Raw genomic sequence first — 12336 nt, 5'->3', positions numbered from 1 at the left:
TACCCAAGGGGGCTACGATGTACCTCTCTGCGTTGCTCGGATGGGAGGATAAGAACGCGCAGGAGTTCAGTACCCCTTAGCGCTCGGTGTTCTTTTCGCATCAGCGCGGGACCATCCTTGCACGTCCTGCGCGCGGGAATAGGCGCGTCCGCTGCGTCAGACAGGACAGACCCCTACCGCGGTCGCTGGCCTTCGTCGAGGGCGCCTCTCCGGGAACCGGGAAACGCTGTCGGTGTGTTGGTAAGGGTAGGGAGAAACACTCGTCGAGTTTAATGTCCCGAAATTGAAAGAACAGAGGACGGAGGCGGTCTAAAAGGAGAAACGCTTGGCGATAGACGAGGACTGAGCCCTGGTAGGTACCCCGCACGGTGTCAGGATTGGGGGCTCAATCCCTTCGTCCGTGGTCCTTTGCCAAGATTGGTGTACGGCATGAATTCGAAGGTAGCTGGCCCATGCCGTCGTCCAACTTATTTACGCTGAGATCGTTGATGAAGTGAAGAACTGCTTCTCATCGAGAACGAGGAAAAAGGGGTTTATTTACAGAAATTAACTCAGTCTAACATGACTGTTTGAGAAAAAGAGTAACAGTCCAACATGACTGCATGAGAGAAGTGACTCAGTCTAACATGACTGCTCAAGAGAAGTGTGTCCAACATTCGCACAACCACAGTTTTTATACACTCGATCCACCGGTCCTACGACGCGGCGGCTGTTCGTTTACACATCACCAACTCGCAGCTGCTCTGAAGACCAGTTTACAGACACAAAGGCACACACATTCCGAAGCCCAAGCGACGGCGTTGAAGGTGGTGCCGTTCCGGAAAATCGACGCCGCTCGAGGGTCGCTCGTTGTTTTGCAACATGCAGAACCGTGAGAGCGCAAAAATAAGACGTTCCCGCGGTAACTTCTTCAGGCGTGTCAGATCAGCTCCGCGTTGAGGAACTCTGGAATCATTGTCCCCACACCAAACTCGTCCCGTCACAATGTCGAAGGGGCTGGAGGAAGGCGGCGGATTCCAGCGCAAAGGTCGCTTCTTTGAACGCCTCGCAGCTGCAGCGGCGGAGAGCGGGAGGTGCGCGTCTTGCACCCCTTGTCGTAATCGGGTGGCAAGGTGGCAATTTTGTTGCGCAACTCGCCGTTCTTTACAGCGCCTCCATGGCCCGAAAAGTCTCGACTGTCTAGCGCTGACAACCGCTAGGCAGGAAGAGAACGGCTGCTGGTCAGGGGGGGATTGATGTCTTGGCTCGCAGCGACCACTTGTGCATTGATGTCACCGCCCCAAAACATCCAACAAGGACAGGCAACTGCAAAATGAACCCCACAACACGGCTCTGCGCCGAGATGACGTGCATTGGCTCTCACTTTAGACTCGCTAGGCTTCAAAAAAAACAACAACAACATAAGTGCAGAAACAAAAAAAAATGCTGCATTTCACTATGCCAATTTCTGAAGCAAATTCCTGCTGACAAATTCAGCAATCATGGAGGGAATCCTGCTAAATGAGAGGGGATCTTCTTCGCTTAATAAAATTAACACTAGTAACCCTAAAATTTAGGCGGGACCCCCAAACGCAGAATTCAAATTAGCCTGCTCAAACCATCCGCATTGCTATGCAACTTTCCCTTCTTATATCTAACGGAGAAGTTGTACTCTTGGAGAGTGAGGCTCCATCGGAGCAAGCGGCCGTTTTTGTGTGACATTTGATTGAGCCACGTCAGAGGACAGTGGTCGGTCTCGAAGATGAACTTCGCTCCGTACAAATAACACGACAACTTCTGGGCGGCCCAAACCAAACAAGCGCATTCCTTCTCTGAAGCGCTGTAGGCTTCCTCTCTTACATTTAGTTTACGGCTGGCGTAGAGGATAGGATGCTCCTCGTTATCGTCGCCGACTTGACTAAGTACCACGCCCATACCTCTGTCGCTTGCGTCGCATTGAACTATGAATTCCTTAGTGTAGTCTGGCGCGCGAAGCACAGGGCGAGAAACCAATAGCGTTTTCAAACTTTGGAAAGCGTTCTCTTTGTCCTTATCCCAGTGTACGTTACTCGGAGCTCCCTTTCGGAGGGCGTCTGTTAATGGACTTGCCAATTGCGAGTAATTCGGAATGTACCGTTGATAGTACCCCACAAGTCCCAAAAATGAACGAACGTCCGTTTTCGTGCGCGGCTGAGAAAAATCTCCAATCGTAGCTATTTTCAGCTCAGCCGGCCGTCTCATGCCCTGACCAACAACATGGCCCAGATAAGTAACCTGCGAACATCCAAACCTACACTTTTCCGCTTTCATCGTTAAGCCGGCTTCCCTCAACCGTGAGAACACCTGTTTGAGGTGCGATACGTGTTGTTCCCAGCTGTCCGAAAAAATGGCTACATCATCAAGATAAGGTAAGGCGAACTCCTGCAAGTCTTTTAGGACAATATCCATTAACTTAGAGAAGCTAAACGGCGCGTTCTTCAGCCCGAAGCTGAGTGCGAGAGGGCGAAAAGTGCCTACAGGCGAGATGAATGCGGCATAGCGGCTGGCACTTTCTGAAAGGGGAACTTGCCAGTACCCCCGCACGAGATCTATAGTTGAAATGTATTTAGCAGCGCTAACTCTTTCAATTCGTTCCTCAATGTTGGGTATCGGGTACAGCTGATCCCTAGTGATCGCATTTAACTTCCTGTAGTCAACACATGGACGAGGGTCCTTGTTAGGGGTTTCTACGAGTATTAGCGGTGACGTGTAGTCACTCTCAGCGGGCTCAATAACTCCCAACTCTAGCATGCGCTGTATCTCTGCCTCCATAATCTCTCTCTGTCTTGGAGACACCCTGTAAGGTTTTGATCTTACTGGTTCGGTAGAGGTCAGCTCAATTTCATGCGTTATCAGTTCGGTTCTACCCGGCCGATCGCTGAATCTGTCGAGATATTCCCCTAACACCCCTTTTAGCTCATCTAGCTGCTCGGGACTTAGAGCATGAGAGCTTACCGAGTGTTCCACTACTTCTTCTAGGCCGATTTCAGAGTTGGAGGTTGCCCTATACTCCTTAAACTTGGTACCAATGCCATCCGGCTCTTTGACAGTATAGTTAACGACTCCGCTCCGCTCTACATACGGCTTCATCAAATTACAGTGATATATCCTCACTTCCTTCCTGCGACCGGGCATTCTCAAAGCATAGTTAGTTTCTGAAAGTTTGTGCAACACTTTAACGGGCCCGTCCCAGTGAACTTCAAGCTTGTTCTTTCTTGAAGGTTTGAGGATCATTACCTGGTCTCCGGCGTTAAACGTACGAAGCCTCGCATTCCTGTCGTAATAGAATTTGGCGTTCTTTTGAGCTAGTGCCATGTTCTTTCCGACTAGTTCTTGGGTTGCGCTTAGCCGTTCCAGTAAATTTAGCACGTATTCAACCACGGTTGGACTCTCCCCTCTTTCCTCCCACATCTCTCTTAACATTCTCAGTGGAGACCGGAGTGTCCTCCCATACACTAGTTCTGCTGGTGAGAACCCTGTTGCCTCATGTGGAACCGTTCGCAAAGCAAACAAAGTTGCCGGCAGACAGTTCTCCCAGTCCTCCTTGTGCTCGTAACAGAGCGCACGCAAAACTCGCTTAAGCACCGAATGCCACCTCTCTACACTGTTTGACTGAGGGTGATAGACAGAACTGTGTATTAACTTTACCCCGCACTTTTGCAAGAATGTGGAAGTCAGTGCGCTCGTGAATACTGACCCTTGATCTGCCTGAATTTCGGCTGGAAACCCAACTCGTGCAAACACTGTCAAAAGCGCGTCTACTACTTCGGTGGAGCTGAGCTCTTTCAAAGGGATTGCTTCTGGAAACTTGGTGGCCGGACACAGCATGGTAAACAAGTACCTGTAGCCTGATTTTGTTTTTGAAAGAGGCCCTACCGTGTCTATTACAAGTCGTCTGAAAGGCTCTGTTATTAAGGGCACTACCTTCAGTGGGGCTTTCCAAGTCTCTCCTGGTTTACCAGAACGCTGGCAGGCGTCGCATGATCTTACAAAGTTTTCTACATCTTTGAAACAGCCAGGCCAGTAGTATTCCATAAGCAATCTTTCCTTTGATTTGTTTATGCCTAGGTGGCCGGACCACCCATTTCCATGACAAAGACTCAAAAGGTCCTCCCTATACTTAGTAGGTATGACTAACTGATCTAAAATCTTACCCTTTCGATCTCTGTAATGCCGATACAACAATCCTCCTCTCTCATGTATCGTTACGTTGCGCCTAGCAATGCCTTCTTTAGCTGTGTCACGTAATTTAGCTAAGCTCTCATCATTCTTTTGCTCAGCTGCCAGTGACTCTCTATCCACGCGTAAGAGTTGATCGAAGTTCTTTGAGGCCGGTGATAATAACGACCCTGTCTCGCTTGTGAGCGCGTCTGCTTGACCTTCCTGCAGGCTAGAACTCTGACACTCTAGTGCTACGCTCTCATTGAGCTGGTCAGCTGGCAGGCTCTCCTCAACTGTTCTTTTGTCCCTCGGGCCTAGCTCGGATTCGGGTACTGAAGTTATTCCCTTTTTTGCTTCCGCTGGAGGAGCTTGAGCATTTTCAGCCGAAAGCGCCGCGATCTTACGAGCTTGGCCTCGGGTCAATGCCTGTACTATGCCCTCTCCCAGTTTGAGCCCTCTGTCACGCAGTAACTGATTCGAGCGATTCGAAAAGATGTAGGGATACTGCAGTGACAAAAATTTGGAAACTGCAGCCTCAGTCTCTAGCTCCCCGAATGGTCCACTGATTTTGACTTTGGCCATGGGCAGACACACGCTGTGTTCTTCTACAACCTGTTTTATCCATGCTACTTCTCCGGTGAAGTCATCTACCATCACGTAGGACGGATGGACAATGTCCAGCGTGGCGGCACTGTCTCTTAGCACTCGGCATGGTTTTCCATTAACTTGCAGGTCGTGGAGATATGGACTTAAAAGTTCCATATTCTCATCTTTTTCCTCCACGTAGGAAAAAACTACGCTAGACTTCTCGCAGTTTACAGCTATATGTCCCAATTTGTGGCATTTGTAACAGCGAATTGGTCTAACAGATTCGAATTTTCTTTTCTGTTCTTTTTGTGCGGTTTCTCCGTTAAGTTTCTCCTCGCTCTTTTCTGCGGGCTTTTCCGCCATGTCTACAGGCTCGGATCGTCTAGTTTGCGCACCCTTTTTGAACGGAAATGGTTTCCGCGGTCCATTTCGACCGTCCCAGTTTCCCTCCTCGGCGTTCAATTTTCTACGGGTTGCGTACTCTTCGGCTAATTCAGCCGCCCTTTCCACAGTGTTTACATTACCTCTGTCTTGCACCCACAGTTTCACAGCTTGGGGGATGGTTTTGTAAAACTGCTCTAGACACATGCATTCAATGATCATGTCTCTGCTGTCGTACGCTTCCGCGCTTTTAAGCCACTCGACTAGGTTGGCCTTTAAGCTATACGCAAACTCCGGATAGCCCTCGCTATCTTTCTTGCCTGTGCTCCTAAACCTTTGCCGAAAAGCTTCGGCTGAAAGGCGGTATTTCTTCAGGAGACTAGCCTTAACTTTCGCATAATCATATGCATCCTGCACACTTAGTCTGGCGATTACTTCCGCCGCCTCACACGGCAACATAGACAGCAACCGCTGTGGCCATGTACTCGGGCCGAAGTTCATCTTCTCGCAAGTCCTTTCAAAATTGCATAGGAACAAGCCTATGTCGGTCCCGACCTCAAATGGCTTTAATAGCCTGTCGATGCGGTATGATTCTGCCTCACTTGATCGACCCAGAGCGCCTTCACTTCCTTGAGGCAACTCCAAACGTTTGCTTTCAAGTTCAAGTTGCATTTTCCTTAACTGAAACTCGCGGTTTTCTCTGTCCCGTTCTTCTCTTTCTTTTTCCCGTTTCTCTCTCTTTTTGAGAAGTTCCAATCCCATTTCAATATCTTGCTCACTGGCCTGATTGGAAATTAGCTCCAATAATTCCGATTTGAGCATTTCCTTGCGTACATCTAGGCCCAGTTCCTCACCAACAATCAACAACTCGTCTCTCAGCAGTGTCCTTAACTCCATGACTGCTGCTTTACTGCCTTGATTCTGCTCTCTAAATCTAGCTAGGAAAACACAACCTAGCTAACACACAACAATCTAGCTTCCCTACTGTTCTAAACAGAACAACCACAAAATGAAGCCTAGAGAGTCAAAGCAAAAACCAAGCACTCACCGCAGATACAGCACCATGTCGCAAAGTCCATCTCACCGCTGTCAGCCAGTTGTCAGGATTGGGGGCTCAATCCCTTCGTCCGTGGTCCTTTGCCAAGATTGGTGTACGGCATGAATTCGAAGGTAGCTGGCCCATGCCGTCGTCCAACTTATTTACGCTGAGATCGTTGATGAAGTGAAGAACTGCTTCTCATCGAGAACGAGGAAAAAGGGGTTTATTTACAGAAATTAACTCAGTCTAACATGACTGTTTGAGAAAAAGAGTAACAGTCCAACATGACTGCATGAGAGAAGTGACTCAGTCTAACATGACTGCTCAAGAGAAGTGTGTCCAACATTCGCACAACCACAGTTTTTATACACTCGATCCACCGGTCCTACGACGCGGCGGCTGTTCGTTTACACATCACCAACTCGCAGCTGCTCTGAAGACCAGTTTACAGACACAAAGGCACACACATTCCGAAGCCCAAGCGACGGCGTTGAAGGTGGTGCCGTTCCGGAAAATCGACGCCGCTCGAGGGTCGCTCGTTGTTTTGCAACATGCAGAACCGTGAGAGCGCAAAAATAAGACGTTCCCGCGGTAACTTCTTCAGGCGTGTCAGATCAGCTCCGCGTTGAGGAACTCTGGAATCATTGTCCCCACACCAAACTCGTCCCGTCACAATGTCGAAGGGGCTGGAGGAAGGCGGCGGATTCCAGCGCAAAGGTCGCTTCTTTGAACGCCTCGCAGCTGCAGCGGCGGAGAGCGGGAGGTGCGCGTCTTGCACCCCTTGTCGTAATCGGGTGGCAAGGTGGCAATTTTGTTGCGCAACTCGCCGTTCTTTACAACGGGAGAAGGGAAACTCAGAGATAGTGATTTCTTCCGCCATGAAAAGTCATCGCGTTGACTGGCTGTTTATCGTTTTTCTCCTTGCGAAAAGCACACCGAACGGCTTCCGCAATGCGGGTGGGGCGTATGATGCATCGGTCATGACTGAGGCTAAGTGAGAGTGACATTAGACGAGATGCCTCTGCAGTGTGAAACCCGACAGATCGTTTGTACTTCCCGAATAGGCTTAAACTTCAACGTAATGCTCAAAGCAGCGAACTTAAGGCAACAACTTGTCTGTATATGAGCCTAATTTTCGAAGTTATACAGCATGCTACTGTGAGACACAATAGAAATTGTTTCTTCGATTCCAACAGGCACACTGCACAGCAGCCTTTCGCATGCGCAGACCGGAACTCACGGAGAAAGCAGCCGCACGTACAACTCTCTATTTGCACACACATTCTATTTGAACCAGAGTGAAGGTCGTAGTCGAAAGGGGCTGTATTTTTTCTCAAGGTGTGCACAGAGGCTCGCTGCCCGTGTTGCCGCAACTCGATCAGAGGCATACAATTTCAGAAGCGACCTATTATATTCCGTTCATCACCAGTTCACTGTCACCTTTAACTGCGCTGGGAGGTGGGGTCCCACTTACAGGGAAAACATGATCTTGCCAAGGTGGCTATGTCTGAATAATGGCGCCACGTATGAGAACACGAAACGGAAAGGGAGCTACGGTGAATAGAAAAAGAATGAGAGGTAAACAACATGATTAACTCAAGTAGCCGGACTCGTATTGCAATTAAGGAAATGGCGCGAATAAAACACGCGCCCAGGAAGGACATCACATCGTGTGCTTACTCAGTCCGCGTTTTATTTGCGTTATTCCCTCGAAACTTGTATTGTCATGTGCCAAAGGGTCCAAGTCTCTCCCATTCTCAACCCTCGTACGTTCCCGATTACGTAACGCTCACAGCGCGAAACATGGGCGTCTCTGTGCAGTCGACTTTGCCTTAACGAGACACGCACAATCCCCGCTTTCAACGCGTCTCTATACACCGTTCAGCGAACGCTGACCAGCAGGGCGAAAGCTCAAAGTGCTCCACGCTGATAAACGGCCACCACAACAAAAATGCCCGGGGACAGCGGGTTTTTTCCGCTGTCCTCCGAGGTACGAGGCCACACGCTTTGCAAAAGGTCGCCGCCTGGTGTTCCCGCAGGAGGTGAGCAGCTCCCGCCCAATACATCGGCTCATTACGCGCTTTCGTGTGAGCCGATGCGCCTCGCCGCGCCCTTCATGTCGGCCGCGAGCGCGGGCCGCGTCACTTGCAGGGGACGCATTTGCCGCCCGTTGGTGACGCTAGCGGCACTCAGCCGCATAGTGCGCGGACGCAGACGGTCGACGTAGACGTCGTCTCACGGCTGGCATTCGTACGCGCCACGTCATTGCGCGCGCCGCGAGCGGGCACAAAACGATGCGTCCAAAACCCCTTGGCCCGACCACGAGTCTCGTCTGATGCCGTAAAATGAAAACGCAAGATATCTGCATCCCAAACTTCTCCTGCGAGCGGGCCAGATCGGCCGGGAGGGGCGTAGCCGTGTCCCGCAGGGCCGACTCGATCGTCCCTCTCTGGCCTCCCCACATCCCTTCCGTGTACTAACCCTTTTGCCGGCGGATCCTCCCTATTTCCCCAGCATTTCGGTTTTTTTATTCCCCCTTCCATAACTGTTCTCTTATCTCTTGTTCTTTCCCGCGCTGGTCTCGTTTCGTTCGACTTTGGCAGTCCGAGTGAGTAGCGGCAGCAGAGGTTGGATGCCGGTCCGCGTTGTGCTCCCGTTTCGGCGCGACGGGATGGGTTGGGTAGCAGTGCCGAGTGCATATACAACGGCTCTGACCGCTCCCTCTTTTCCAGCCCACGGTGCTGCTTCCTCCTAGCCCCGCCGCCGCTCTCCCGGCCTGCCACCACTTGGAAGGAGGCCAAGCCCTCCCCGAGAGACGCTGCCCGGACGGCGAAGTAGTTTTATTTACGAGACGGCGTCTGTGTCCCGCTCGCCCCGAGCGGGGGCTTCCTCCTTCCCATTCTCCCCAGTCTCGGGTCCCGGTTTCCCGGCGCTTCCCCGATGCGCCCCTATCGGGATATTTCTGTTTTTCGCCGCTCCCCGACCGGTCCCCGTGCCGACTTTCCCCGACTCGCCGTCTCTTTCGTCCGCTCCGTGTTTTCCCGTCGGGCGCAGTGGCGTCGTCGCTCAACTTGCGCCACTACACAGCGTGGCGCGCTAGCGGGGCCGTGTGCATTACAGGTGCACTGCGCGGGACAGTGCGCCCAACCGCATTCGGGACATCTCTCTTAAGCGGCAACTGTTACGGGATCACCCGGCTAATTGCTTTTAAGTCCGCCGGTGACCATCGCAGTGATGCAGGAGTACTTTGCGACAAGTCGATAAATAAATAAAGGGAAAAACTGAACATTATACGCAGCGAGGAATCAAACTCCCGGCTAAGGTTTTATTATTCAGCCACTCTTTCTTTTCTTTCGCGCTACTTATGCGGGGCACGAATTACTCTTGCGGGCAACAGACAGACAACCGAGCCTTCTCGTTCACTCGCACGGCGATCCGGACCCATACAACGAGCCCCGTGAAATTGCTGTTCGTCCTCGAGAACCCTGCAGTCATAGCACCGACGCTACAGCAGAGACGAATGCTGCGCCTGGGCAGTGTGGTCGCGCCGCCAGCTGCTGTGATTGGCTGGCGCGCTGTGGCTGGCGCGCTGTGACGCCACGTTCTGAAAGCTTGTCCGTAAACGAGCACCTATAGCTGAATGAATTCCAACGGAGCCATTGTTAAGAAGCGGAAAGCACGCTAGCTGAGAGAACCAAGAAACTTCACCTCCATCGGGAAGCGCCACTTCCACAAACGAAAACTGGAGTCGGTTGGTTAGTTGGTTTTGCTCTAAGCATGGGCACATACGCACTAGGCAGGAATTACCAAGAATCAGATTGAATTTGAATCATCACCGAATGAACATTTTCTTATTACCATTCCGGAAAAGAAATTGTCGCACGTTTATTTTAACTCATGCGACATGAAACAGTGCAAGACTTACTGCGCATAATATTGTGCCAGATATCGCGTCACTGATTTTCGTAAATTATGGCCGAAACTTCACCTTTTTTCTTCTCTTGCAATGGAGGAACTGTTTTTGATGCATAGCCTTTGCCAGCAAAGTCCGCTGGATGTCCTCTCACACTATAGCATGGCTGGGATGCATTTCAGCGGGCACCCGTGGCTGCGAGGCAATGATTAAGATCCCCCGATAGGTTCCAATGGTCGGCCCACAAACGAAACAAAGCAGTCCGACTTTCTAGTACGCAGGCAGCTTCGGTCTCTGCCAGTTAGAGTGAACGGCTGAGTTCTTATTATTTTTTGTTGCGGCGTGGATGGGAGGCTGGACTGTAGGCTTGATTAACGCGCCCTTTCCTTTTCGCCGTTTTAGTTCTTCCGTGTAGCTCTATACAAGAACAAAGGAGGTGTCTTCTTATAGGCGCTCTTCTCGTCATCTCTAGTGAGATGACGAGAAGAGAGTTGTTCGATGTACATACGCGATTTTGGAAATGCTGTCCAGCTGTGCTTCGCCAGCGCTCGGCTACACCTGTTCTTCACACTCGGATGCCTCTTTTCATCATTAATTTGTGTTCCTTTTCTGTGCACTTCCTAAACCCTCTGCTTTCAGGCAGGTGGGCGCTGCGCCTCTTGATTAGGCGGTTTCCAGCCAGTGTCTGACTCTTGTTATGGTTGAATAATAATAATAATAATAATAATAATAATAATAATAATAATAATAATAATAATAATAATAATAATAATAATAATAATAATAATAATAATAATAATAATAATAATAATATATTGTTTATTTATTTATTTATTTATTTATTTATTTATTTATTTATTTATTTAAATACTTCAGGGCCGAGGGCATTACAGAACGGAGTGGAATGCATGAAAAGCAAATATATAACACAGAAATGCGGCAATACAGAAAACAAAAAACAGAAACAACAGCTATGTTACAGCAAAATGCAGATTACTGAAAATAAACAAGATCTCCAATAGCAGATTTAAACAAGCCAGTGTCGGTAATTGCGGAAATCGAGGTGGGTAGCCTTGTTCCGATCATTACTTGTCTTAGGAATTAATGAGCAAAAATGTCAGTTAGATCGAGAAAACGGGACGCCTGCTTTATGGAGGTGATGTCTACGGGATGAAATCTACCCTGGCTCAGATAGAAGGACTTCTTTAAGATGGCGGTGAAGTTAAATTTTGGGAATGAGTGATAACCGAGACACAGTCCTTCGTAAAGAAAGAAGAGGAAGGTTCAATGTAGCTCTCGTGGTGGACACACTAGATAGACGAGAGCAGTTGTGAAGCATGAATCTCGCGCTGCGATTTTGCACCGATTCCAAAGTTTGAATGAGACACTCAAGACCGGGATCTCACATCGAGCACGCATATTCCAGTTTTGGGCGTACGAGCGATTCATAGAGTAACAGTTTCAATGAGTTTTTAAAGCTTTAATTAAAAGCGAGTCAACGTTACAGCTATGATTAAAATAAGTAAGTTTATTTGGTGTGTTCACGTAATGCGGAGAAGAAATCGCCGGTGGTCTATACCGTGGTTCCATAGGTGCCATGGAAAGTAAAACGCAGTCTAGAGAGGCACATAGTTACGGGTAGGGGTTAAAACATGAGCAAATTTCGGGGAATGGGGGGTAAGTTCGGTCGACAGCGGTGATTGGCGATCCGTGGAAGAGAGAATTTGTTTTGCGTTAGACCTAGGCTTACGAGCTCTGAAGAAGTTTCAGTCTGCACGAGCCTGTCCCGCTTATTCGAGTCCGCCCGCGTGCCCCCTCTGAATGCACGTTAGCCTTAAGCCACGTAGGCCTTGGTACCGAGTGAACCAGCATCTATATGTGGGTCTGCTTGAGCCATTGTGAATCTCCCTAATATGCAGAGACGGTGCCGCACAGTGGCAGGACAGACGCTGATAAGTATTTCAGATTTAAAAAAAAGCAAGCGTACAGTACATTGCGCGTACAGTACGTTGTCGGAACAGTATACGTGCCAGGCTGTTGGAACATGCACTGTACAAGATATTATAGCACTGTTCCGGCTATTAAATGCAAACTGGTCGTCTGGTATGTTGCGTGGCGCGATTATATTCGCATGCTTGTCCGTGCTGTGACCTTTTTTTTCCCCACCCCTTGTTATGTTGAAAGAAACTACGGTAAGCAGACAAATTTCGACGCTCCATGTGTCACCACAGGCGAA

General features: G+C 49.6%; 2 protein-coding genes across 2 annotated transcripts in view; one reads left to right on the top strand and one right to left on the bottom strand.

Annotated features, from left to right (window-relative positions):
- The window catches only part of Actbeta (inhibin subunit beta), a 212504-nt gene that overhangs the window by 81791 nt on the left and 118377 nt on the right, over positions 1 to 12336 (bottom strand). The gene's annotated exons all lie outside the window — the stretch shown is intronic.
- mys (position-specific antigen beta subunit myospheroid) overlaps positions 7904 to 12336 on the top strand; it is a 388332-nt gene continuing 383899 nt past the window's right edge. The window contains exon 1 of the mRNA XM_070532236.1: positions 7904 to 7907. The gene's annotated coding sequence lies outside the window, so the exon portion shown is untranslated. The remainder of the gene's footprint in view (positions 7908 to 12336) is intronic.

Source organism: Dermacentor albipictus, chromosome 1, assembly GCF_038994185.2.
Source record: "Dermacentor albipictus isolate Rhodes 1998 colony chromosome 1, USDA_Dalb.pri_finalv2, whole genome shotgun sequence".
Lineage (NCBI taxonomy): Eukaryota > Metazoa > Arthropoda > Arachnida > Ixodida > Ixodidae > Dermacentor > Dermacentor albipictus.
The sequence above is the reverse complement of the archived record's forward strand: the minus strand, read 5'-3'. Positions and strand labels throughout refer to the sequence as shown.